The sequence below is a fragment of the Anoplolepis gracilipes genome, chromosome 12 (assembly GCF_047496725.1).
Source record: "Anoplolepis gracilipes chromosome 12, ASM4749672v1, whole genome shotgun sequence".
Classification (NCBI taxonomy): Eukaryota; Metazoa; Arthropoda; class Insecta; order Hymenoptera; family Formicidae; genus Anoplolepis; species Anoplolepis gracilipes.
Window position 1 is genome coordinate 8,199,670 of NC_132981.1, and position 26,732 is coordinate 8,226,401.

A 26,732-nucleotide genomic window follows, 5' to 3' on the forward strand; every position below is an offset into this window, starting at 1 on the left:
ATGTTACCATGTCGATACCTCTGCAACCTCGATCGTAGATGTATCGTGATGTCGCACTAACGATATATATGTCGATATAACGTATGAAATGGATCGATCACAAAATACAGAATCTAAGCTCCATTATTCTTTTTGCGAAATGGTCACAAAAGCTTATATATGCAATATATATATATATATATATATATATATATATATATATATATGTGTGTGTGTATAAAATTATATTACTACAATTTTTTTTATCAAGAATTATAATCAATAACTTTGCTTAAATTAATATAATACCAAGTTATCAATTAAAATAGACTAATTGATATTTTTATAGTAATATACAATATAAGTATGCAATATTATTTATAATTAAAGTACTAAATTTATAATAAAAAAATTGATAACATTTATTTAGACATTTTTTATTACATTAGTGTTATTATACTTCCACTTTAGAGTATCTCATTTACTTATAATTTAAATATTATAAGTGATTCAATCGATCGATAACTTGGATTGGTATCAGTCAAAGCAAAGTTCTGTTATACATTACGCTACATGAAAGAGTAAACTACAAAAAATTAGAATAAAATCGTTAATTATTATAAAAATACGTTATATATAAAAATAAGTTATATAAATTAAACATATAATAAATAAATAATAATATTTATACAATACAACTATTAATAAAACTGATACATTCTTTATTAAATAAAATAAGTAAATTTAAATTTAAATTTTGTTGTCTATATTTCTATAATATATGTTTTAATTTACACTTGTATAACATATTATTTTAAAATATATGGAGAGAATCTATCAAAAATTGTTTGACCTAATTTGTTGTAGTCTAGCCATTTCAAGACAACGAACCTTTATAACCTTCAATCTCTGATTTCTATACATCTATCTCTACAAATCCGTTGCCTCGAAATAAAATAAAATTTTATCACTCACCGACCGATGCGCAACAGCGGAGTTGATAATATTGAAGCTATGTTGACCTGTAACATACAAGTAAAAAAAATTCAAATTGTAGTAGTGCACAAAATAATTAATATTTCCAAAAATTATTATTGCACAGATTGAATTTTATATTTGATGCATACAATAATAAGAAGATATTTAATAGACAATAAACTAATTTTATAAATTTTGAAAAGATTCGATTTCTGATTATACATATGTATATGTAGAAACTTTTATAGGATTACATCCTTTTATATGACTGGCTCTTTCTTTCATTTTCTCTTAAATAAATTATTTAAATAACAAATCAAATTACGCGATATAAAATTAGCATACAAATAATAAATTACCTCAAGGTTGCTCCGCTGGTGCCCGATGTTTCTTTTAGGCTTTCTCTTCTTCTCAGATTGTCGAGATCGTCAGCTTTGTTGATCTGTAACATACAAATAAAATTTAAATTATAGCAGCGTTCAAAATAATTAATAAAATAATTTTATAAATATTGAAAAAAAGATCCCTAATAATTCTCTATAATAACTCCATATATAAAATCTACAATCTTTTGAGTTCCATGGTCTATTAATTATTTTCCTTTATTTAAGTATCATTCGATTTGAGAGAGATTGTTATTTTGCTCTTACGTAATAAATGCTTGCATAAATAGCCGTCACTTTGATACATTTACATATTATAAATAATAAGAGTTTAGTAATCGTACGAACTAGGAACTGACAATGGCTAAAATTGTTTGTAGGAAATAATCGCATTTTCTCGGAATATTTTGTCGCCATCACGTTTCGAAGGATAATTACACGGAGCAACTCGTACCACTATCTGCCGGCTTGAGTCTTGCCGCGAGACACAATCCCAAATTCGATTTGAATAGCATCAACAACCTTCGTAGGAAGACCGCGACGATTATAATGCAGAATTCCCTACACGCTTCAATGCTACCAGGCTGAAAGGGTTAATGGTATCTAACATGTATTTAATCGAGATTCCGCAAATACGGAGTTTCTACCCTGGCAGCGCGCCATTCGCAATTCCTACGGAACGGCAGTAATTGCTTATTATGCCGCGACTTTACGGGATTGAATTCTCTCTCATGATGCTTGTGATCCCGGTTCTCCTTTTGCTCTCCATCATTCACCCCCTAGCGTTCCCTTCGCGCCCAATCTCGGCAAATGACGACGACACTGTACGCCTCATTAGAATCGCAGAATACGCGCGAGAACAGCGGCGGCGCCTATGGATTTTCCATTCGGGCGTTCGTTCGTACGCCCGCGCACGTCTCTCGTAATGCGTGTGCGTGTCGCCGGCATTCGTGGGCCCCGATAATGCACTTATCCAGACCGTGGGGCGAATCGAGCGAGGCATCGTAACAAACGCATTCAATGCCACCTTGATTGGACCCCCGAAACGCGACGATACGTCGCCGCCTGACGTTTTCAGCTCCCGCGATTTGATTACGTTGACGTTTTATCGAGCTGACAGCTTCTCGTGATCACGCGTAGAAGGATTCGACCCTATTCATTTACGACGAGGAAAAGTCCGATCGCGCTCTTAGATTTTTTTCTAAACGAGAGTCCTCCAATTTTTCAATTTTATCACATTGTCACAAATATCTTGCTAAGATTGATATAATAATCATTTTAATTTATTTATTTCAATTTATTAAATTTATTTGTTTATATCAAAAGAAAATATTTTGTGATTTTAAAATTTATATTTCAATATTGTTACAGAAAAAAATATAACATATTGATACAAATATTATTAATGTAGTAAAATACAACTGTGTATTATCTGCGATTGATTTAATAATCAATATTTTGATACATATTCCAACTTTCAGCCCATTTAACATATATATGTATTAACTGTTCTTTCTTTTTATCTCGTTTGAAACTGATCTCTTTTCGAAATTTTATGCTCTACATCATTGATTCATCATATTTGGATGTTATATGGATTATATGAATTTTAAAAATATTCGAGTATCTGTGAAAATATCCTGGTTATTCTAATATGTGCTCAATGAATATTCATAAAATATTCATAGGTCGAGAGCTCTCAATGTGAATTATCATTTTAGTCATACAAAATAAAATTAAATCTGGTAAGAAGCAATCAACACAATTTCGCAATTCCTTCAAAATAATATCCAATATATACATTTTACACGATATTTTTAGTTTCCTGTCGTTTTTCCCTGTGATATGTACCTAGTAATACAACAATTAAACATATTTAAAAAAAATCGTTTTCAGTTGAAAATCATGAATAGTTTAAGTTTTAAATACAAGTTTGTATTTGTGTGTGTGTGTGTTAAATTCTTCTAATAGTACAATAAATTCGACATTAGAATAAATCATACATATAACGCATAGGTATATTTGTACCATCACATGTTTTTTTAAAAATTTTGCTACATAAGATAATTTCGAAATTTAAATTGTAAAATAATAACACCATGACATTAGGATTACTTATTTTTATTAAAATTTATATACGTGTATTATTACAACTTTAACAATCTATTATTATATATTGTCTATATATGTAAGATTTTACATTATCCTATACAAAATATGATGTTTTACTTTAAGATAGAACCTTCAGTCTATCGCTTTATGCTGGTTTCTCTTTATAGTAGGTGGTTTACCTCGTAGCCGTTTAAACGGAAATTCCGGTACTTACATCAACGTTTGAACTGGAATGCCTTTGACGTATATAATAAAACACAGCTGTAATAAATTCATACGAGATCAGACGCAACACTAATTATAGTAATTCGCTATCTCAACGAATAAATAGATAGTTCCCTCTCCATTAATCAAAATACATGCATATCATATAATAAATTACACAATTCAGCTACACGATCAAAAACAACGATCGCGATACCTACAATAGCATCATGGTTTTCTTTATTATCGTCGAGAAAAAAATACGAATAATAATGTAGTACATAAACCTATCGCGAACAAACTTATCTTTTCCCTCGATAGATTCGCGCGCAATCAGGTGTTCTTCGCTGAAACGCTTTTTCATCTTCATGGATAATAAACATACAGCTACGTGCAAAGAGTTTACGCTCAGTCTACAGAAGCCGATCGACCTGTTATTACGCGATCACATTCGTTATTTAAGTTCCTGCGTCGGCCGGTTGCGCCCCGACGGCGACTGGCTTTAATTCATAACGCTGGGCCGATAAGAACGCTCTGGAAGATTAACGAGTGCGATTTTCGCGACGTTTGCTGAACATCTTCGCGTTATAACGACCGTGGAAGATCGACGAGCGCTGCTGGGTCTCGGACGGATAAACGCCGTATTTGCATAATCCCGCTATTTTTGCGATTTTACCGAAAAATGAACAAACGAACGACGAGTAACGGCGGTACGTTTCGCTCGATCCTGTCGATTCGTTTAATAAAGCCGAACTCATTTACATAACGTCGTCGTCTGCCTTTGCGTTGTTGCGTCGTGACGGAATTACTTTCGTCGATGGCAGACTTTCATATTTTTTTTTTCACGGATGCATAATATAGTAGCGGATAGCGGATAACTTTTCGAAATACAAACTTGGCGCGAACGCAAGATCCAAGTTTATCGACAAATTTATATCGTGACAGTTGTTTTGAATAAGTCTAAATATATCCCAGGAAAAAAAATAATGCGTAATTGGCAAGTTTTAGCATTCGAGTTTTTCAAAATAATTGTTTATCAAATTAGTCGAAATAAATTATAATTTACCACTATCAGTGTTGCGTAATTAAAGGCAAGATTACGCTTAAATTCCTTCCAACTCCTCATCTTTATTGCCAAAATATCAAAATTCCGAGTTTATTAACATTTTTAGTATCTAATATATATTATAATATATATAATAATTTAACATTGATCGAAATATCAATCATATTGCAGTTGTTTTGAATAAATCTAAATATATCCCAGGAACAAAATATTGCGTAATTGGCAAGTTTTAGCATTCGAGTTTTTCAAAATAATTGTTTATCAAATTAGTCGAAATAAATTATAATTTACCACTATCAGTGTTGCGTAATTAAAGGCAAGATTACGCTCAAATTCCTTCCAACTCTTCATCTTATTGCTAAAATATCAAAATTCCGAGTTTATTAACATTTTTAGTATTCAATACATATTATAATACAATAATAATATATAATATTCTGTACATATTATAATATATTATATCCAAATATATCTGTAGTATTATTAATTATTGTTATATAAACTACCAATTTCGTTTAATTCACACTTGTACAACCGTGAATTTTCACACGTAAATGACAACCTGGATCGGCGAATTAGATGTCGAAAATAATTACAATTCGCTTTGACGAATCAATCATGACGTATGCCGGGACGAGCCTCGCTTGCCGCTGCTTTGATGTCCACACGGGGATCGTAGGATTAATTAACTCGAGACGACGCAATTATTACGTCGGCTAGGACGCGTCTTCTTTCTACTAGATTTCTAATTAAGTCGCCAATTTCATGCGATTATGGCAGAATGCAGACGCGCAACGGAATAATTACGAATGCACAAAGAAAAATGTTGAGGCATAAAGCGAAGGACGTGCATAAATGTAATTTGACACATGGTCCGTCCGTGTAATACGCCTAGCGTATCGTATACGTCTATTGGTTTAATAGTAAGATGCAGGGTTTCTCGCACGGTTTTCCTCTAAATTTTTCGGTCAACCGTGGAAAAAAAAAAAGACAGATACGAATAAATGCAACATTTTTCGGTCCGCGCGATGCTTCCTATCTGTAGGCGCGATATCGCGTTCGTACGCTTTTGCATACAAATTTCCGCGTGACGATGTGATAATGTAATTTTTTATGGCCGTCCATGCCTTTTGAACATGTGTTACCGCGCGAGATAATTTTGCATATAAATTGGCTCACAGTCGACGCATGTCGAGAAACGGGAAACCGGTATTCAAAGTACGCTCAGAATACCGTGAATACGATTACGGCACCGGCCTGTGTGTGTCTGAGCAGTAGAAAAACTTTCATATTTCCAGGCACGCGAATGTCATCGTCGTGTTGCCGTATGCGCGTACGTACAAATTTCAGTCTCGACAATGCCATTCGTACAGGGCGCACTTCGAGCGAGATAATCGTGGTTTGTGCATGAATGCTTTTTTATATGAGCCCCCTCACGTGCCGCATAAAGACGCGGATGTATTGCTAATATCATACGGCAAACAAAGAAATTTCGATGCACACCTGTCATTACCGACGATACTTTATAGACACATAAACAGCGCCAAATCGGGACGACTCATATACGATCTCTCGGAGATGATTGTCCTTTTAAATTCAATTATTTTCTGTATGCTAAAATATGCGGTCTAAAGAACCTTATAATAAAGTTTTATGTAGACAATATGACGCGATACTACTCTCCCTTCAGTAAACTAAATCGACCGGGATCGGCGAGAATCCTACCGGAACCATATAACGCGCGCGGTTTCACCTTAATTGCAATTTATTCGATACCTCGGCTTTTTTGAGATTAAATCTCGAAAGTGAAAACGATTGTAGAAGCTCGCTGCTCAATCGAGCACGAATCCATGAATGGGGCAATGATCCAGAAAGCCAATTGCTACCGTCTCCTTCGACAGCCTCCTACGCTTAACGACAACATTTCCCCGTGTTCTGCACAATTACTCCAACACCTAAAGTGTCTGGTAAGCGCCTTCGATCGCCCACGCGATCCTTTATCGATACTGTGTACGGAATTTATCATAGGTACAGGCCCACAAATCATTTTCACAGCGGGCGAGAATCTCGCTCGCACGCAACGCTGGCTCTAACAATGCTGGATACGCGCCGGAATAATTGCATTTTAACAAGGAACGCTCTTAAGCCTTATTGCACGTTGCAGGCGATACACAATCGCTTTCGCGACTGCGAATGAATGACGGTATGAAAGTCAAATTATGGCTTTCAATTTCATCGTATAATGCAGATTGTATCATCAAAATTATTCAATTTCTCGTACGTTTCTACGAATCCATGAATTTCGTACGGCAGAATAAGAATCTTTATCGTGAAGAACGCTTAGCTCTCTCTCTTTAATATTTCAAAAAAATTCGATGTTGCTCGTTATTCAAATTTACCGCTTGCCTAAACGTAATGAATACTTAATGTTCTCCGATTTACATATTTCATGGAGCTTGAGCGGAGCCGAGATTCCGCCCTCCTAGTTAGCGACTAATCGTTCAATAATTAATCGCGGAATGCAATCGAGAGGAATCGTCATTAGCTGCGGTGCTAGACGGCTTTTCGACGATTCCTTTCGCGAGCAAGCGCGACGACAAGTCCTCCCCCGGGCTAGAACCCGTGTAATTATCCCGTCACCCTTGGAAGGCGTCCCGCGTGCATCTTCCACTGTGGCAGTGGCAACACGAGAAAGCACGATCGTCGTAGTCGCAGCTGGGCTTAAATCGAGGGGACTCCACTTCGAAGGAGACGAGTCGCGAGATAAGATCGGAGGCCACTTGCCAAAGGCATGAACCGGCATGGGGCACATAAAGGCCGAGATTCCCCTGACCATGGTACGATCATGTCGGCGCGAGACAGGCGTAAGCGAAGTCGTGGCAGAGCTGAGTTAACTGAGAGAACCGAGAAAGAGAAAGAGGCTCGCGCTTCTGGCCCTCCGCGAGCCCTAGTCGTATTTGTGTGTGTATTCACGCGTGCATACATACATATATACATATGTACGTACGTAAACGTATCATCTTCTTCGCTGCACGAGGCGGAATTGGGTAGCGCGCCTACATCTATGTGCAGACTGCCTGCAGATCTCCCATGTATATGCATAAAAGATGCTAATCTCAAACGGTAGCTCGCATCGCCGCGAGTGGAGCAAGCTCTCTCCGACGTCGGCCAACTGTTCACTTCACCGGTCCCGGCAGCCGCGCTGGGAGATCCACAAGCGAGATTGCGAGCTCCATTCATGGGAGAACGAGCTATACGAGTGTAGATGGTCCGCACGGTGGCGGCTCCGCGCTCGTTAGCGGCGCTAAATAGTCGCACCGATATATCGAGGCGATCAACGTGCCCTCCCACTTTCTCTCTTTCTCTATCTTTCGAAATGGTCCGGTAATCGCCCGCGCGGAACGTTGCCAAACAATCGCAGGAAATTGTCTTTACCCGTCATCTGATCCCTCGTGGTCTGGCTCTTGGCCGAGATGATGCATCATAAACTCATGAATGGAATTTTGTCAAACGCGATCTTCATAAACGTTATAATCTAAATGCGAGTCGAGCATATGAACCACGTACGAAATTCCACAAGAGCAAGCGCACGTTGAATCGCGAAATCGTCGCAATATTTATGTGATATATACTCGTTTCAGAAGCGAGCAGGTATGCTTTAGATCCACGTATGCTCCATATATGCCTTATGCAAATATAAATTGCATTAATCTCGCGGACATGACTTAATCCTCTGCTATATCGAATGACTACAGTGTGTCAGAATTTCTTCCAAAGTTAACGTACGTTGAGACAGATTAATTTTGTTAGCTTACTCACGCAATTAAATACGTAAAGACTTTTTTAACGAGCCTAAAGGACATTTTCTCCTTCAATACAGTTTTCCGTACAGATTTATATCTCGTGAATTGTGAAGTAGTTTAGGTTGCGCTTGTCGTATAACGCTTTAATTTCATACTGGCTACGGAAGTTTTGCAAATTGCATTGAGACACCGCTCGGATTTTAGAGATCTGGGACGAAGATTATTTTTTCATAAAATCTTATTCTCTTATCATCTTATACTTGTAAAAGCGTAATTGCATATTATAAAATAATCTCCTCGCATCATCGCGCGAAAAATCCTTCTTTTTCTCTTTCTCTCCCAACGTAACTGATAATATCAAAGATATTCACTTTCTCATTAATGAAGTAGATAAAACTCTTATGAATGCTGTGAAAACGTGCTCATAATCGCCGAATGAACAGACGAGAAGAAAGTAAACGTTTCAAATATATTAATTCTCATATATATATATATAATTCTATTAATGAATAAAACAATAATTGTATTCAATAATTAGAAAAAAAAATATATTCAATCTAAGAATAATTTGCGTGACATAAATCACTCATTGTCAGTCACTGAGCTCAGTTAAGCAAATTTGATACTTTTTAGTTCCACGAGAATACCTCGTGTTCATGAAATGCAAATATCTCTCGCACTTGCAGCGAGTCTACCGTGGCCGGACCAGGTCGGGACGATAAGTTTCCTTCGCGTAGGCCTTGAAAAGTGCTGTATGCCCAACGACTGTTCGCTCGCTGCCTGCGCTGCTTGCGCTTCGAGATCCAGGGGTGAGATTGGTGCCTCATTCACCGGATAATGCGTTCACGGCACACGGGCCGAGCTATACTCGTTAACCGCTCGGTAAACAGGCTGATATATCGCGATAGGCGCATGTGCATCGTTTCTCTGTGCCAGCACCAATCAGATCGGAGACAACGTCTCATTGTCAGGCGTTCCGCGCTGTCGGTAGCCGATAACGATTATTTCAGCGCTGTCGACGTCTTTCGAGTGACTGTGTGATTTATGCGATATTTATTCATCATTCGTCATATGCGACGATATCTCACAGGTTCCAACGGTTGTCTTCAAATATTGCGGTTTGCCAAGAATTTTGGAGCTGGGGTAATTCAAATAGCAAGATCGAAGAGGGAAAAATAACAAACAAAACTATTTATTGAATTGAAACTCATCAAACTTTTTAGAAAATAAAATTTTCGATTAGCTTGAAATGTTTGCGATAAAATTGAAAATTTATTCCGTTTATTAACTCACGATATATGTGATGGAAATTTTATGTAAATAGTAATTGTTTTATTATCAGTTATTTTAGAAGAGACAGTATTTAATGGAAAATATTTATTTAAAACCTACGAAAAGATTTGATGTGTTAATGAAATAGATATATTTTATCATTTCATTATATTACTACGTTTATATCAATGAGTGAAATAGTCTACAGTTGATTGTATAATTATTTTAAAAATATCCTTTGAAACAACAAGACATTTTTAAACATTTTTTTTTAATAAACACTTTTCTAAAATAAATGCAATTGGTTGATTTATTAGCGCAAAGTATAAATAAAAGTCTGAAAAACATGATAAATTTTTATTTTCGATAAAATTTGATCATGTTACTGCTAAAATAAACATTTCACAATCTCACGAATTTTCCAAAGTTATAATGAGGCAGTTCGATAATTAACGAATGATGGAATGCAAAAAATAACGTCGATGTAAGTAACACAAGTTGAAATGCTATTACGCGAGGTATAGGAACACAATAAATATGCAAATATTCGAATGTCCCTCGTTAGTTCTGTTTTAATAAAGCCAACATCGAGACGCAACATTCACATTGATATCAACAGTTCGCGAAACATGAACAAACTAACGTTTACACGCGATACACGAAAACCTGTTGAATACTATTTGGCGTCGAATAAGTTTGCAGGAAACTCATACACGTAGACTGGTCGGGCAATCAATATGTAACATGCAAGTTAGTTCGACGCGTTTCACCGCATTCAGATTCCGGCTAACCAACAAAGTTACTTTCGAGTTCACAAATATAATTAGTCCGATCAAATATACTATGAATAGCCAACAATTTGTATAATTCCATTGTGAACGAGCTCGATTTGTAATAATAAATGAAAAATCGAAATTATTTTTGCCGATTATGACTTTCCGATGATGGCATGATTTTTTTTATAATATATTAAGCTACAATAATTCTCTAAGTTCCATCGAAAAAATTGATAAATTAATCCTTTAATTACGAAAGCCAATATATCGAAAACCGATAGTCCGTTGCGAAAATTCTATACTATATGCAACCATTATTTTACATACATTTGGCGAACAGTTTGTAATCGAAGTATTATATTAATAAATAATAAATGTAAAAAAATATATCGTATAATTTTTCTAATATTAATCTTGTTTTATTTTTGTTTCAGGTAAGTGTAACCTGTGTCCTAAAACAATAGTACTGCGAGCAGAGGAGAGGAAGGAAAATCGGTTTTGGCTTACCAGTGCCAATGTTTTCCATATTCCTTTCCGGGTGATATAAAAGTAGGATTGCAATTTTACTACGATAACGATAAAAGCGACAAGATCACTCGAATAAAATAGTTCCAATTAGCAAAATATTCTTACAACGATAAAACGGCAGAAGGGCATGCGTAAATAAAAGTTTTACTGACGCACTAAAACTTTATTGCGGTCATAACCACATTGCGGTTGGCTTACTCCAATTGCTGTCAATTTCATTTCTCTCATCTTCGCTATTAATTTTCAACGGCAACCTATATCAATATTTTTTTATTCCGCTTCTCTTTCATCTATCGATACAATATTATCTTTCGTGAGATGTATATCCCTTTTGAACGGAAGAGATAAAATAAAAAGAAAAAAATTTAATCCTTTGATATAAATCCTTTGAAAAAGCTCGAAAGTATTAATTAAACTTTAGTAATTATACATATAAGATAAATTTCAATAATATCTTTATAATATTAAATAAAAAAGTAGTTTCTACGTAAAAAAAAAAAAAAAAACTGTAATATCTTGTATCAAATATCATTTGTAATTAATACAATAGCGGGTTATTAAAGTCACGCGCAGGTGGGCATTATCGTAAAATATCGTTAAACTTATTACCTGCCGCGGCACTTAACTGCCAAAGTTGACTCAGAATCGACGTTCGAAATCAGAATTGTTGCAGCACAACAATATTTTATACGGATCTGAATTTGAAGGAGGTTAATCGCGCGCTGGTCGCTCGAGCATTTCGAAATCGGAGTATTCGTGTCTTTCTCTCTCTCTCTCTCTCTCTCTCTCTCTCTCTCTCTCTCTCTCTCTCTCTCTCTCTCTCTCTCTCTCTCTCTCTCTCTCTCTCTCTCTCTCTCTCTCTCTCTCTCTCTCTCTCTCTCTCTCTCTCTCTTTCCCTCTCTGAATCTGCCCGAAGGGAAACGACCGAGCAAGGATTCGGCTAATGGATTCGCAAAGAGCCGTGTTCACCCACACGCGCGTGCAGCGAGTGCGACCTTTGCGCGCGGACCGACCGCGTAAACGTACGCGCGGGAGCAGGATGAGTGTTTGTCGCGCTGGCGTGTACGCACTAATCGCGAAAACGCACTAAGCGCGCCGATCCCCGGCCCGGAGGGTGCTCGAAAATTCGTAGGAATTAACACAACTGAATTTCAAGTCCCCGTCCGACGGCGTGCAAAGTTCTCCAACAATTTCCATCACGGTGTATATATATATATATATATATATATATATATATATATATATATATATATATATATATATATATTTCGCGCGGATATAACGAGAATAATTCCGAAGTGAGAGGAGAGAGTCGAGGATATATCCGCGGATGCCTCTCGTGGCGCCAGACGTCATCTCGCGAGCAAGATCGACTCGTCGTCGGCTGTCGTCAACGACTCGATCGTTCCCTGACAAAGTGGCATTAATTTCTGCATCTATTACCTATATGTTGTTCCTCCAAGCGTGCTACTGGAAAGAGCCACTTTTAGAGCGACGCTCGTATATTTTGAATGTATGTATTTTGCATTGCGGAGCATATCGCAGCAAATCGGCATTAATTTTCTACAATTGCGTGTGCACCGATTAAATTTCAAGATAAACTGTATGCATGCCATAAGTGTATTATTTATGGCGAAAAGATTTGAACGCGAAATATACATTCCCGGTTTTGCATCATGGTGTTCCTGTATTTTATGGAATTATTCATAACAATTTATTTTTACACAAAGGACATCATCATATACAATAACAAATAACGGTGATATTAACAATCTATCTATTCATTAGATATATCTTCGTGTACTGTATAGGAATGTTGTGTAACATTAAAAATAAAGTGAGAGCGAACTTAGATATTTAAATATCATTGGAAACTTCCGTTCATCATCCTATATACTCAAGTGCGAATTTTCAACGTAATTTATCTCTGGTCATAGTATTACATAAAACGCTCGTAAAAGAACCGGGGCGCAGAAGGCTTCTCTTATTATTTATGTCAATCAGTATAATACACAGTAAATCAACCAGATTAGAAATAAGAGTTACGCTAATGGGAATTAGGTAATGTCTCGCTCGATAAATGCCACGTGAAAGTATGTGTAACGTAAGTTACACAATTCCCTTGTGATGTCGATGTACCATTTTAGCGGTTACGTAAACTATGTATATTGAGCGTCTCGTTCAAGCATTCGCCGGCTCATTCAATCCCCGCGCTTATGTTAGGTCCCCCGGCGGCCGTTATCACGTGTGGTATATCGCTCAGGAATGCGGTCTCGTATATCGCATTACATTTGTTTATGTACGCTTCGTTCGCTGGCCGATTACGTGAGCTATTGTAATGTCGTGGACATACTCGACGAGAGTAATATGTTACATTCTTATTGTTGGCAAGTATTCGCAAGCAATCTCAGAGTTTCCCGGAAGCTATTAAAGGACTGCCCGTTTATAACACGTCGAGGAGTCGAGCTGTTGATATAGCTTAATTCAGGGTACCGTGCGGCGTGAAATTAAATTTCCTTTTGATGCGTCAAGATGCGGACGTTAAAGGTAATCAGCTGGATTATTCAAGTGTGCGGCTTATTTCTCTAATACAAAAATTGATGCTAACAAATGCGATGGTGTGGAAGTGCGAGACGTCTCAATAGATCTAACACGGAAGTCATAATTTACATCAAGTAAGATACGAAAGATATACTGATACGTGCGCATGAATGGCCCGAGCTAATGCAATTTGCAACGCTACTATACGATTCTAGTGTAATACGTGAGATTTACACACGCGTTTTCGCGATAATAAGAAACTGAAAATTATACTTTGCGAAAATGCTACGCCAAGTTATGATTTCACATCAACAAATAACTCTAGAATTGTTGATCAATATCATTTTCATATGATATTGCATTGAATTAAACAAACAAAGAATATTTAATTAACCATGATTTGTTGATATTCAGTTGACAATTAGTTGACATTGATATACTATATTTAATTCTCAATTAATATGAATTTACTAGCGTAATAATTAAAGTGATACATGTGCACAATGCATAGCGAATCATGTTTTGAAGATGAAACCATAAATATTCAATGATTAATTTGGACAGATTTATGCTTTGTGGAATCATAACTTGTCGGTGCTCTCATTGCGTATACATTGCATAAAATTGATCTTTGCCGTGATAATTGCTCTGGAACACGAGATCGCGATATACCAGAGAGAAGGAGAGACGCGCTAAATACTTAAACGTTTGACCTAGTTAAGTCGTCACTACTGACGACTTTACGATATTATTATACCACTTAATTCGCTGCTTCTGATGTACTATCATTGAAAATTCCAGTTAGGACTTGAGCAATGTCACGTTTCTCATCAGTTTATATGAGATCCTTTTAAATAAGGTCAAGTGATCTGATACCTTCTCTCTCGACACGTTCAAGTTTTATTAAACATCGAGGACTTTACAGAAAACTTATTTAAAATATGCTTTTATTTTCTTTCGCATCACTGCAAATTCTTAAAAAATTTTTATTAATTAGAATAATTTAAATGAGAAGTTAAAAGCACAAAAGTTTAAAAATAAGTAATTATATATTTCTCAGGCAGCAGGGAATTAAGCCGGATTTAAAAAAGAAATAATAAACTTTTCACTACAAAGTTACATATATCTTTCGCGTGTATAAACTGATTTATGACTATAGACTATATCCGCCAATATTTATGCAAGGTTTTCAACGTCACATAAAAAAAAAAAAAAAAAAAAAAAAAAAATAAGCAATCAGTATTTTACGAGATGCAGAAAATGTCAACTTTGGAAACGCTTCTACCGCAATGGTTTTTTTATTACACTGTCGTTAAACTATTTTTAACAACTATTTTTATATCATGAAAGAATATAAATTAATCATACATTCATCATTCATGTACGTGATGTTGCAGATTCTGCAGTTTCTGTATAACTAAATATTAATGTCTTACAGGTAATATATTTTTATGAAATCACAGTCCATTGTTGTAAATTGAAAAGAAATTCACATAAAAGGAGAAAGAAGCGACAGCGACGGTTTCTGCGCGATTTATTCACGTTGTTAACGAATCACAAAGCGCGCTGTCGCTCTTTCAGAACTATAATCATAACGCGGAATAAGCTGAAGTAGTATGAGTCATAAGCAGCCTACGCGGATGACAACAATCACGAGCATCCTGCAGTAGGAAATAATCACGTCATACTGTACCAACGTCGACGACAACCGGCCATGATTTTATAAAGACACGATGTTGCCGTATATATATTTCTAACGCAAGTCAACTTCGGGCTTTGAAAAAAATCTCGCGCTTGATTTCCTCGCTAAATTTGCATAAGACTTGATCGCAGCGCTCGTTGAATTTCATGAGATTCTCATCGGAAGAAGATACCGTAGCACAAACTATACTTTCAACAAAGATATCGCGGGTCACGACGGGAACGATTCGTACCGTTACTTTATTTTCAAAGTGCAACGTTTGTTTGTTAAAATTCTGCCAATTATATTTTAATCGGGTCTTCCAACCTGAAATCTCGAGTAAATATTCACTCGGTGATACCTGTACATAGAGAGACAATTTTATCTCTGACAGCCAAGCCAATTCAGCAACAAGTTGCGAACCGTAGACGATCGCGCAAACACGAAGCGCTCTTTGACTTTCATAAGGTTCCTGTTGCTGAGGTGACTGTGAATCGCACCTCAAGAGGAAATGTCATAGATTTTCGTGGGAGGTTCGCGCGCGAAGGATCGTTCCCTTGTAGGAAACATGATGTAAGTGCCTTTCCACTTTCCCATGCAGGGAGCCCACCCTAAACTTGGTCCATCCGACACGAGCCTACGAGAGTGCTCATAGTATATATTGTACATCGTAACGCATGAAATCTTTCGAGTCGGCCGAATCCCAGCGGGCACCCTTGAACCCTGAGAAATACAGAGAAATTTGATCGAAACGATTGATAATCTATGCCCTTTTCGAGATCGTGATACCCGCTGACAGTCGGATATGCTTCGACGTAACGGTGATCGAACTGCTGCTTTATAATCTATGCTCTTTTTGATCGTGAACTTCGGCCTAGACCCTGGACAGTGGCGGAGATGTAGATCGTGCTCATAGAACGGATCTCGTCTCGTAAAAAGTATCGAACAAGCAGAAAGATGTATCGCCGACATTATACGGGAAAAGAGCAAGGCATAAAGGCAGATATCAGTATATACGCTGGGCATACATCAACGGCGAGTTTTAAGAGGCATACAACATCCCTTTTTTACCCCGTCGGGTGCGCATACTTGCGAAAGACGATACGCTTTTGTACTTTGATATTAACGTTGAAATGAGAAGATAACACAAAATGTCTAAAAAGATATATAAAGATATAAGGTAAAATATATAAGGAATTATTACGCACTCTTATTACAATACGCGATCTTTATGACGTGGTTTATGATATAATGAGACACGCGAATGTCAAACGTGGATGTAGTTGGTCGAGATCGCCTCGTCGTTGATGCGCCATTACTTAGTTAAAGCGCATAACGCGTTGCGTTACGAACACCATGAAACTATGATGCAACGTTGTTATAACGAATAAAGCGAAGATACGCACGGGTCATAATTATTTACCGTCAGCAAAACACGCGATAAAAGACATATCTGGCAAGGATCGGAGCGTGATTACTATGCCGAGTTAACCCGACAAAGAGTCGCCCGTCATAGTTCGCAGGGCGACGTTGGCATCCGTAGCGATCGTTATTCTTTGGCCGGAAGCCATGAACAGGCAACCTTACGCGCGTTTACCCTAAGCACGTATACGCACGTGCGTGTGTCGTTCCATCGTGACGCGAGAGATCCAATAACGCTCGACGAAACACTCGTCTATATGATAATGAAGCGCCGTCGCCAAAATTAATGCCGATGTGTTGCGAGACCTCTCGTCAAATCGATCGAGATACATTCTACCCGGCACACTGCATACAATCTAACTTCCGCCATGCTGTTGTCGCAAAATCAAAAGTCAAATTAAGAGTTTCCTTTTCAATTCAGACACGTGGGCATTTTCATTATCTTACCGATCGTTTACGTTAGCATGAAAACAAGGTCCCGACATTGATTATCCATGCATTACATTTATGCATTTATATTCTTAATAACGGGGATTGTAATTTTGAATTATATTAAACTACATAGATAGTGCTGCGCATCGTTGATAAATATCAGATTATCACATCACATGCGTGCAAATTGCGTACTTAATCTATGAAACGTGCTCAAAGATTTTGTGTGTAGAGTAAAAAAATTTGATCATTAGAATATTGTCATTAAATATATTTAATCAATTTGTTTTTCAATTAATTTATAATTCAATATTCCACGCGTTATGGCCCGTCATTCTTGCTCTTGCTAAAGGATGTTTCATGAATTAAACATTATCACGCCCTCGTCGTAAACAAGTACGCTTGAAACACGAGGCTGAAAGTCGCGCCTGTAAAAATTAATCGCACTTCAACGCGCGCGAATATCGTCGTGAAACGCGTGTTTTACCGGTAACAGGTGCTAGTTTGATTTTCACGCCCTAAAGGGCCCTCCTCCGTAGGTGTCCGACGACCCGTGAAAGTCGTTCTTCTCACGAAGTAACCCTACCTTCTGGCCGCGTGTCTGATCGCCGGGGCGTGCCGTCCTACGGGAACGACACGTAGGACCCTCTCCTGCGGCGGAACGATACGCATATCCCACAATTATTCAATGAATATATGAATACCGGTGTCTATCGTATCCTACCACTAGTTATGCAGCACAAACAACATACATAATGTGCATACTTTAGGTAACTTACGCTCGAAATGACTGGAAATTGCAAAAGTATTAACAAACTCGCTCAAATAAACACGTGGTTATGTATGTAGATCAAATAACTGTAGAATTTTCATTAACTTTGAGTACAATACCGAAATAATCCAACATAGACAAATTAATAAGCTTGCGTCATATTATTGTAGCCACTAGCATACATACATATATCTGGACTTGCGTATTTGATAAATTATAAATTTGTTTTTATAATTGTATGTACATTTTATTATATGAAATTATATATTAAATTTTATTATGAATTTATTTTATACAAACATTTTATTTTACGAAAGTTGTTTACAATTAATATTGAATTAATCCCGATATTTACGTTATTATTATATGTCCGATGGCTTTATTCAATTTTATTATTTAATTTAATATTGACTGACAAAAAGTATATATTACTCTTATTTTTCATGTCAATAGAGAGTTGAACGATTGATATAGCATTATAGCTTTTAAGACACTTCATCGCTTAATTGCGAACCAAAGATGTCATCAGAGTGCGATCGAAGCGAATGATTAATCACGCATAACCGAGAATCGACGGACGAGAGTTACGAGCCGGCATTAAGAGGCCGTGCACCATAGTTTCCCGAGCTGGTGCATCGACATCAGGAACACGCATCTCTCGTTGAGTTGTGAGTATTATGCAATAGCATAGGCGCGCGCGCGGTAGTTACGGGACAATGGGACTCGTCCGGTATCTTTACTGGGCTACAATTTTCTCGATAAACGAGGTGGATAATTCACGGGCGTGCTGATTCACGCCTTGGCACGATACCGCGCCCTAGGGCTGCCGATATCCCACGGGATTGAATTAGGAGAGGACCGATCGCGGGCGCACCACTTTACTCCTCCTACGCTCGTTCCATCGTCCTTCAACCTTCAACATCGGGAAGATGCGCAGCACGTCGTGGGAAGGGGCAGGTGCCGCTTTTGTCTTTCGCTCTGGAAACGATATTTAAGCGCCGTTCGATGTTATCGCCCCCGGGGTTCTCGAATCGTGAAATTCTGGATGCCCTATTTGTTAGAAAATTCCATCTCCTCTCGCCGATTACCGCTGATCTTCGCGCTATGTAGTACCGTCAATGATTCAATAGCTCATCACGTTTAATGGCCAAGGAACGTGAACGTAGTTTGCACTTTATCGCTCGAATTCTGTACAGCGTACTTATCGAGAATAAAGCAACGAAAATTCGCAAAAATCTCGAATGCTTTTTTGTAAATTACTTCGCCGTAATTGCAAAAGCACTTGAGAAAATTATATATACATTGTTCTCAAGATAATTGTGTGATACTAAAGCAACATAATTTATACAAGTCTTAAAAATTTCAAACAGATTTTGTGAAGCTAAATAATAGAAATAAAAGATATTAACAGACAAGAATGAGAGAAAAAAATTTACTGAAATTTTTAGCGCGTTAAAACAATTTTTATGTCAATATCTTCTTCTTGAATGAAAAATCTTTATTGAAATACAAATTAGAAAAGCATTAAACGGTCGTTGGTTTAAGACTAAGAATTCAGTATAAATTTAAATACATTTGTTTCGCTAATTTTAAACACCTGTTGAAAGACCTTTTTCTTATCACATCGTGTGGCTTAGTATTGTAATTAACAAGAATACTAAACGCAAATAGATTATATAAAATTTTCAAAATGTCAAGTATCGTGCAAATTATCATCTTTCGATAGAAATTACTAATGCTTACGTAGCTGCTCGCTCTCGTTTCTACTTTATTAGGTTTCGAATGCGACCGAGATGTTTCCCATATTGTCTATCCGCAGACCGCATTGCAACAAAGGAAAGTATAGCATTTCGCCCGCACAAACGCACCCGTCAATTTCACGAAGCATAGAATTCGAAATTGGATCCGCAGACGCGTATTCCCCCTTTGTCCATTAACCATACGAACCCCCCAGTTAATCCTATAGACGCGTATGTTCCTACATCTTGTATGGATGCTCCCCCCCCTCCCTCCTCCTTCATATATGAGATGCGGCAAGTGGACTCCCTCGTTGCGAATCGCGCATAGTCATGGATGAAGGGGCACTCGGGGGTAAGAAAGGTGGCGGAAAATAGTTACAAAACAGACGTCATAGGGGGGTCGGTAGTGCGGTAGAAGCCGCGTTCGATTCTTTTGGGGGGTACCACCGCGGGGGCGGGAGTGTGAAAATATTCCGACGGGGTCCCGACGGAATCCACGGGGAATCTACGGAAAGATTAAGTGTCCCTTTCTTGTATAGCACGTGGCTCGCTCTCATGCGTCATACTGCGACACCGATATTAATATATATGTACAATATATGTGCAGGCATTAAGCATCTCGTAAAAGATGGTTGCTTATTATATTTATACATTATGTGTGACATCTTAAATGTATAATTTCTATGAAAAATCTATCTTAATTTGTTAATTTTAAAGCAGTGGATTTATGATATATTGTATTTATCTTTATTAAATGTGATAAAAATAAAAATTTGTAATTTATAATTTTTTACATAAATAATATAAATCTTACCATTAGACACAATGTCGTAATAATTTCTTTATTCAAAACAATTTCTTATTTATTTATAGATATATTAATTTTTGTATATACATATTTTATTTCAAGTATTTTGAAATAAAATAGTATTTTATATGCATTATATTGTACAATAAAATAGATGACTATCATGCACATAAAAGTAAGCAATTAAGTTTACAAATAATAAATAAATAATTATGTTAACACATTGAATGTTATGCTAGTCACCGATACTTGACTTTTAGCAACGATGACGGACAGAATGCAATATATTGTCGAGATTTAATAGTGAAAATTTTATTCCGACATAAGCAAAAAGACAAGAATTAGATCTGACATTCAATGTATTAAATAAGTTATAATTTTCTTACCTTATATAATTTTTTTCGTTGTTAACTTGATATTATCCCGAGCCTTCTCCTCCTATTCCTCCTTTTTTGTCCACCGCTCTTTACGTGACATTCGACATATTCGCGAAATACATTACGATCCCGCGTTACTTCATACAGTACTTCCGATAAACTGCGCACTTATATTGCGAGAAAGGAACAACGCAAAAGCATAAAATTATATTTAGTTGCAGACGAAATTCACGCACTACTCGTCACGACAATGTTACATTTATTGCTGAGAAAGAGTATATTTTTACAATTTTTTATTATCTTGTTTTATGATGTAAGTAAATAAATATACGAACTAAAATGAAATATCCATGAACTACTAATATTCAAAATTATGTTAAAATATTAAGATATGAAAATATTCACCCAGATTAATGCTTTTATGATAGATTTTGATCGAATAAAAATACGCTCCGATTAATCTTATGTTGGCTTCTAATAGCTGTGCAAGATTCTTTGCTCTGAAGTCCGTCATCGCTTTAAAGTGAAGTGTCAAACGGAACGCACTCTACATCTCGCGATATACGCGTTTTAAACCATAGACATATGTCTATAAATATGTATGTCTATGGTTTTAATAAATTACAACATGCTTGGTTAATGACGACTGTAAGTATTAATTAATTTAATGTGTATAATAATGCTGAATCAAAATTTATCTGTCTTGTTCCCGTGATATTTCGTCAATGATTGAAAATTTTGAGAATAATATCAGTATTCAAGCATCGTTAAACAAATAATTATCGTCCATAAAGCCAAGAATAAAATCGTAATTTAATCTCTGTTCCTGTTATTTCATGGAACGTATACATTGCGCAACATACCTGCTTTGATAAATATTTATCGTTTCGATACATTAAGCATTACTAAATTAATCAGGCAGTTTGATAATCGCGAAGATAATAATCGCGCGCAGCGCGCAGCACTAGTTTACGCGACCGCGTATCGAAGGATAATGAATAATACGACGCGACACATGGAGACACGGAGCGCGCGACGTCACCGCTACGTCACGAGTCGGCCGCGCGGTATGCCAAGGTCGCGGTACGTCAACAACACATGATACGCGACAAAATATAACTGATTCTTTCATCGAGACATTTAACTACGAAATTTTATGTACCGTGGCCTTGGCATACCGGCCGGCGAGATTCGTCGTGACGTAAACAGTGACGCCGCGCACTCTGGTCTGTCTTATCCTTTGATACAAGGTCGTCTTATTATCCTTTGATACACGGTCGTGTGAACAAGCGCTCCGCGCGATCATTCTATTCACGATTATAAAACTAGCGGTTATCAATCTATGCGATTAATTTAGTAATGACTCTTCGACTCTTCAGCGTATCGAAACGATAAGTATTTATCAAAGCAGATATTTCGTGTAAAGTATACATTCCATAAAACAATGGGAATAGAAATTATAAATTATGGTTTTATAGGCGGTAATTATTTGTTTAACGATTCTTGGATACCGATATCATTCTCAAAATTTTCGTTTATTGACGAAATATCCCGGAAACAAGACGGATCAATTAATTCAACGGCATTATTACGGATTAAATTAATATTTACAGTCGTCATTAACCAAGCATGTTTGTCAAGCGCGAATTACAAAATCGGGATTTGTATATCACGAGAAATAAGGTGCACTCTATTTAATAGTATTTTCACTTGAAAGCGGTTAGGTTTAGACTTTACGACGAAGAGGCGAACGTAAAAATAGTAAATTAAGCGGAGCGTATTTTTATTCGATCAAAATTTGTCATTGGTAAATCTATCTTGATATCTTAATAGCTTAACATAATTTTGCAGCTCGCAGATATAATCTCTTTAATTTCAATTCGTAATATATATTTTACTTATATCATAAAACAAAATAATTAAAAATTGTAAAGATATACTATTTCTCAACAATAAATATAGTGTTATCGTGAGAGTATGAATCGCCTGTCTAGTAAATCGTACTTTTATATATATATTTCTCGTGTAATTCTTCTCTTGCACTGTAAGTACGTGATTTATCGGGAGTGTCGTTCAAAGTGCCGCGCGAGTGTAATTAATGTAATTTCGCGAATGTGTGCGAGTACTATAAAGGAAGTAGACGAAAGAAGGAGGAACGAAGAAAGAGGAGGAGGCATCAGATAGCAGTAGATCAATTGTAAGGTGAGAAAATCATAACTTTATTATAATATAATGTTATAAAAAAGCTAGGAATAAATGAGAAGAAAGAGGAGACTCGGAATAGCACAATTACGTCGAGAAAATTAAATAAATTATTATGAATGCACAACAGACTAAAGATATAGTACACTATTACTATGCAAAATACAAATATATTATAATTATAAGAAGTAATTCCAAAATAATTAATATTTTGAAAAATAAAGGTAGGAACTTAAATCTTTTAAACAAATATTTAATTTAAAAATCATAATTTAAAATCAAGTTTTAAATTTAAAAAAACTTTTTCTACTTCTATTCAATTAACTTTTTATATTTAAACTTTATCAAATATGGTAAACAAAAAATACAATTTTTATATAATATACTTTTCTCTCTTATATAAATTATTTAAATAATTTTAAGTCTTAAACTGGATATCAAAATAATTTATATGTATTTGTATAATAATAATTATAAAAATCTTAAAATGTAATAATCTATTAATATTTTTAACACAAAATGCAAAGAGAATAGCAAAAAATTTTTAATCGTTAATATGTATGCACGAAAAAGAAAATCAGGCTGATAGAGAGATGTTCTAATTGTAAATTCCAAATATTATATTATATTGTTTTTTTCTTATCATGAGATATCATAAAGAATGTAAATATCATCATTTTTTTATTTTTAGCACACAACTTTATAATTTTTTATGAATTTTGATAGGCTTTTAAATTTCTATATTTTTTAGCTTTTTTGTGGTTTATCTACATAAAGTTAATGTTCTCATAATGTTATTATTTTCATATTTTATTATTTTAGAGGTATGTAATCATTTCTTCAAATCTGCTTTGTACTAACGAATTTGAAATTTACGTTCTAAAAAAATGCTTCAAATTTCAAAAAATAATGAATCTAGAATAACAATAAAAACAATGAATATAGAATAACAATAATGAATATAGAATAACACTAAAATTCTTTTTTCGTATAAAATGAACGATGAAACATTTATCAATCGGATCGTATCATCCGCTTGTTCAATGATCGTATCCTCTTTTGATAGCCAAAAATAAATCTATCGCTCACTGTTGACAGCACATATTGCATAAATAATCATGACAGGCAATCTCTTTGCATATAATCATCGCATCGATACCACGCATATTGACTTTTCGCAAGGAGCGAAATGAGCAACAGCGCACCCCGCTGCATGCGTTATTCATGCACGGACGTGCGACTTTAAATTCCGCGTATTATTAGGATTCTAATTTCGTTTCGCGGTCCAGCGGGCACTCACTCCGTCCGAGAGGCAATCACGGAATGACTGGCGGGGCAGCGGTATTGCGTGGCCTTACATGTCGTGCCCGAGAGGGTGACTTTAATGTCTTTAATCTAATTCCCCGCGTGTGCGAAGCTTGCACGAAACTCCTCCCTCGGGATGCGATCCGCCTCGCTGGGGAATTTTTGCATCGCGCATAGACAGAATCCAATGTGACAATAGGGCGCGTGAGTCCCTTTTGAAGAATGCCTCCGGTGATTCCGCACTATCGATCCTCTTCGACGCCTTTCTTCCGACTTTCATTTCTTAATGTACTTTTGTACACTCGCTTCGTGCTCGATTTTTTACATCGCATTTTAGATAGGTAAGCTCTATCATGCTCCTCCTTTTTTTTTTTTTTTTTTTGTTTTTTTACTCGCTATTGTCTGGCATATCTCGCGCTTGGTGACTCATGCATTAATATTGCATATAAAATGTCCGTGATGTACATTTGTGTTTTTAATTTTTATTTCAATAGTGAATTATGTTTTGAAATTAATGTTATTCAATTATTCATACTTTTTTAATTACGAAAGTAATAGAGTATCTATTGTAATCTCTTCTAAAACCTTAATTCAACAAAAGAATTCAATACACTATTATATCGAAAAAAAAATTTGATCATGCGAATTGTTTCATGGAATTTTCTCGCACGTAAAAGAGCGCTCGTTCACAATAAAATTAGACTGACGATTACACTGCGGCACATGCAGTACTTGCATACGCACTGTGATACGTCAGGCAGAAAGGTTTCATCGGCAACGGACTAGTGACATTCCGATAAATCGTTGGTTAGTACTTTGACTACAATTAGTATGGTAATGCGAAAGGGAGGGAAGAGGGACACAGACATACCGTACGTGAGAAGGAGAGAAAATGTAGGCTGTTATTGAAGGAAACAGAGACGTGCGTACAAACGCGTATGTGTGCGTGCGCGTAACACGGTGCAACGCATCCGCCCACGCACGTGGACCACCATGGGACGCGTACGCGTAACCGGTCGTTATGCGGAGAGAGGTGATGCAGCAGCAGCAACGCCTTTCGAAATCACTTAAACTGATTAGGCAGCGAACGCGCTCAGGGTGGCCTCGGAACAGAATGGTACGGAACGAAACGAGTCGAACAACCAACCGACGAGTGATTTATAGCTACCGGCCAATTTCGCGTTTTCGATATCCGTGCGCAGCCATCCACCCGCTCGTTTTCGATCTTCTCGCTCGCGTCTCGCTCGTTACGCACGCAGTCGTAAAACAGCACGTGCCCCGATGCGTAACGTCGAACCTAAAAGAACGAATTTGCGTCACGGTGGAACCTGTAAATAAGAATGGATTTACGCGATTTCACACGTATAGACGCTGTCGAGATATATTACCAAGTACTTGATATTTCTTGCAAAATGTTATTTATTTTTATTGTAACTTTACTTAAAAGATCAAATAGCATTTAATAGGATTTTGCAATTTATTTTGACAATATGTATGTCAAAGAGGGAAGATTGTGAAACAATACAACATAACATTTAATTTTTTAAATAATTTTTTTCATATTTGCAGCGTTATTATCGAAGACACAAGTATATATGCATTTAGAAAGGTAATTTCATTTAAATTATCTGAGGGAATCTCATTTTAATACCAGTAATTTGATACATCTCATTAAATTTTTGGGTTATTATTATATTATGATATTTCTTGATAAGTAAATTGCATGAAAGATAACTATATACACAAAAACGTACATAAATAACTATATATATATATATAGACACAGATGTATATGTGTAAACATTATTTGCAAATTATTATGCAGTTATTTATTATTTTTTTGTAGTTGGTATTGATTTAGTAGTTATAAAGTAATATTTTACCTTCGTCACTTGATATAAATATATTAATTAGTCTATGAACGTAAGGAGTATATTTTTTTTTTTGCACTTGGTTTTATTATAATTATTTAATTGTTTGATTGTGTTTTAATTTACTAAATAGAAATAAAAAAAAAATATCCACAGTATATTTGCGAATAAATAAACGTGTTGCAGTTTTTTTTATTTAATATTATTTAATTTTCTTGAATTGCTTACACAATTTCCGCTTCTTGTGACCGATTTCCGCACAATAAGCGATTAATATAATAACAAACTGCCAGTACAGATTTATAAAACTGTACGAATTACGAGAGAACGTTTTATGATTCACCCCCGCTAATTGTAGAGCGGGCGAGCTCGTCCATCCAATTAGTTCTGTTATTCTACCCCGCACGGGCTTAATTTAAGTTAAGATTAAAGCCTAGTTTAAGATCAGTTTAAATTGTAAGCAGCGCGAGCACACCTGCAC

The 26,732-nt window shown here is 36.2% G+C and overlaps 1 protein-coding gene and 1 long non-coding RNA gene across 3 annotated transcripts in view; one reads left to right on the top strand and one right to left on the bottom strand.

Annotated features, from left to right (window-relative positions):
* Positions 1-26,732, top strand: part of Sli (slit guidance ligand) — a 321,101-nt gene that overhangs the window by 217,201 nt on the left and 77,168 nt on the right. The window lies entirely within an intron of this gene.
* LOC140671888 (uncharacterized) lies at positions 831-21,232 on the bottom strand. The gene is made up of 3 exons (XR_012047807.1): positions 20,883-21,232; positions 1,317-1,399; positions 831-1,001 (listed from the first exon to the last, which is right to left on the bottom strand). It is a non-coding gene; the product is annotated as an uncharacterized lncRNA (long non-coding RNA).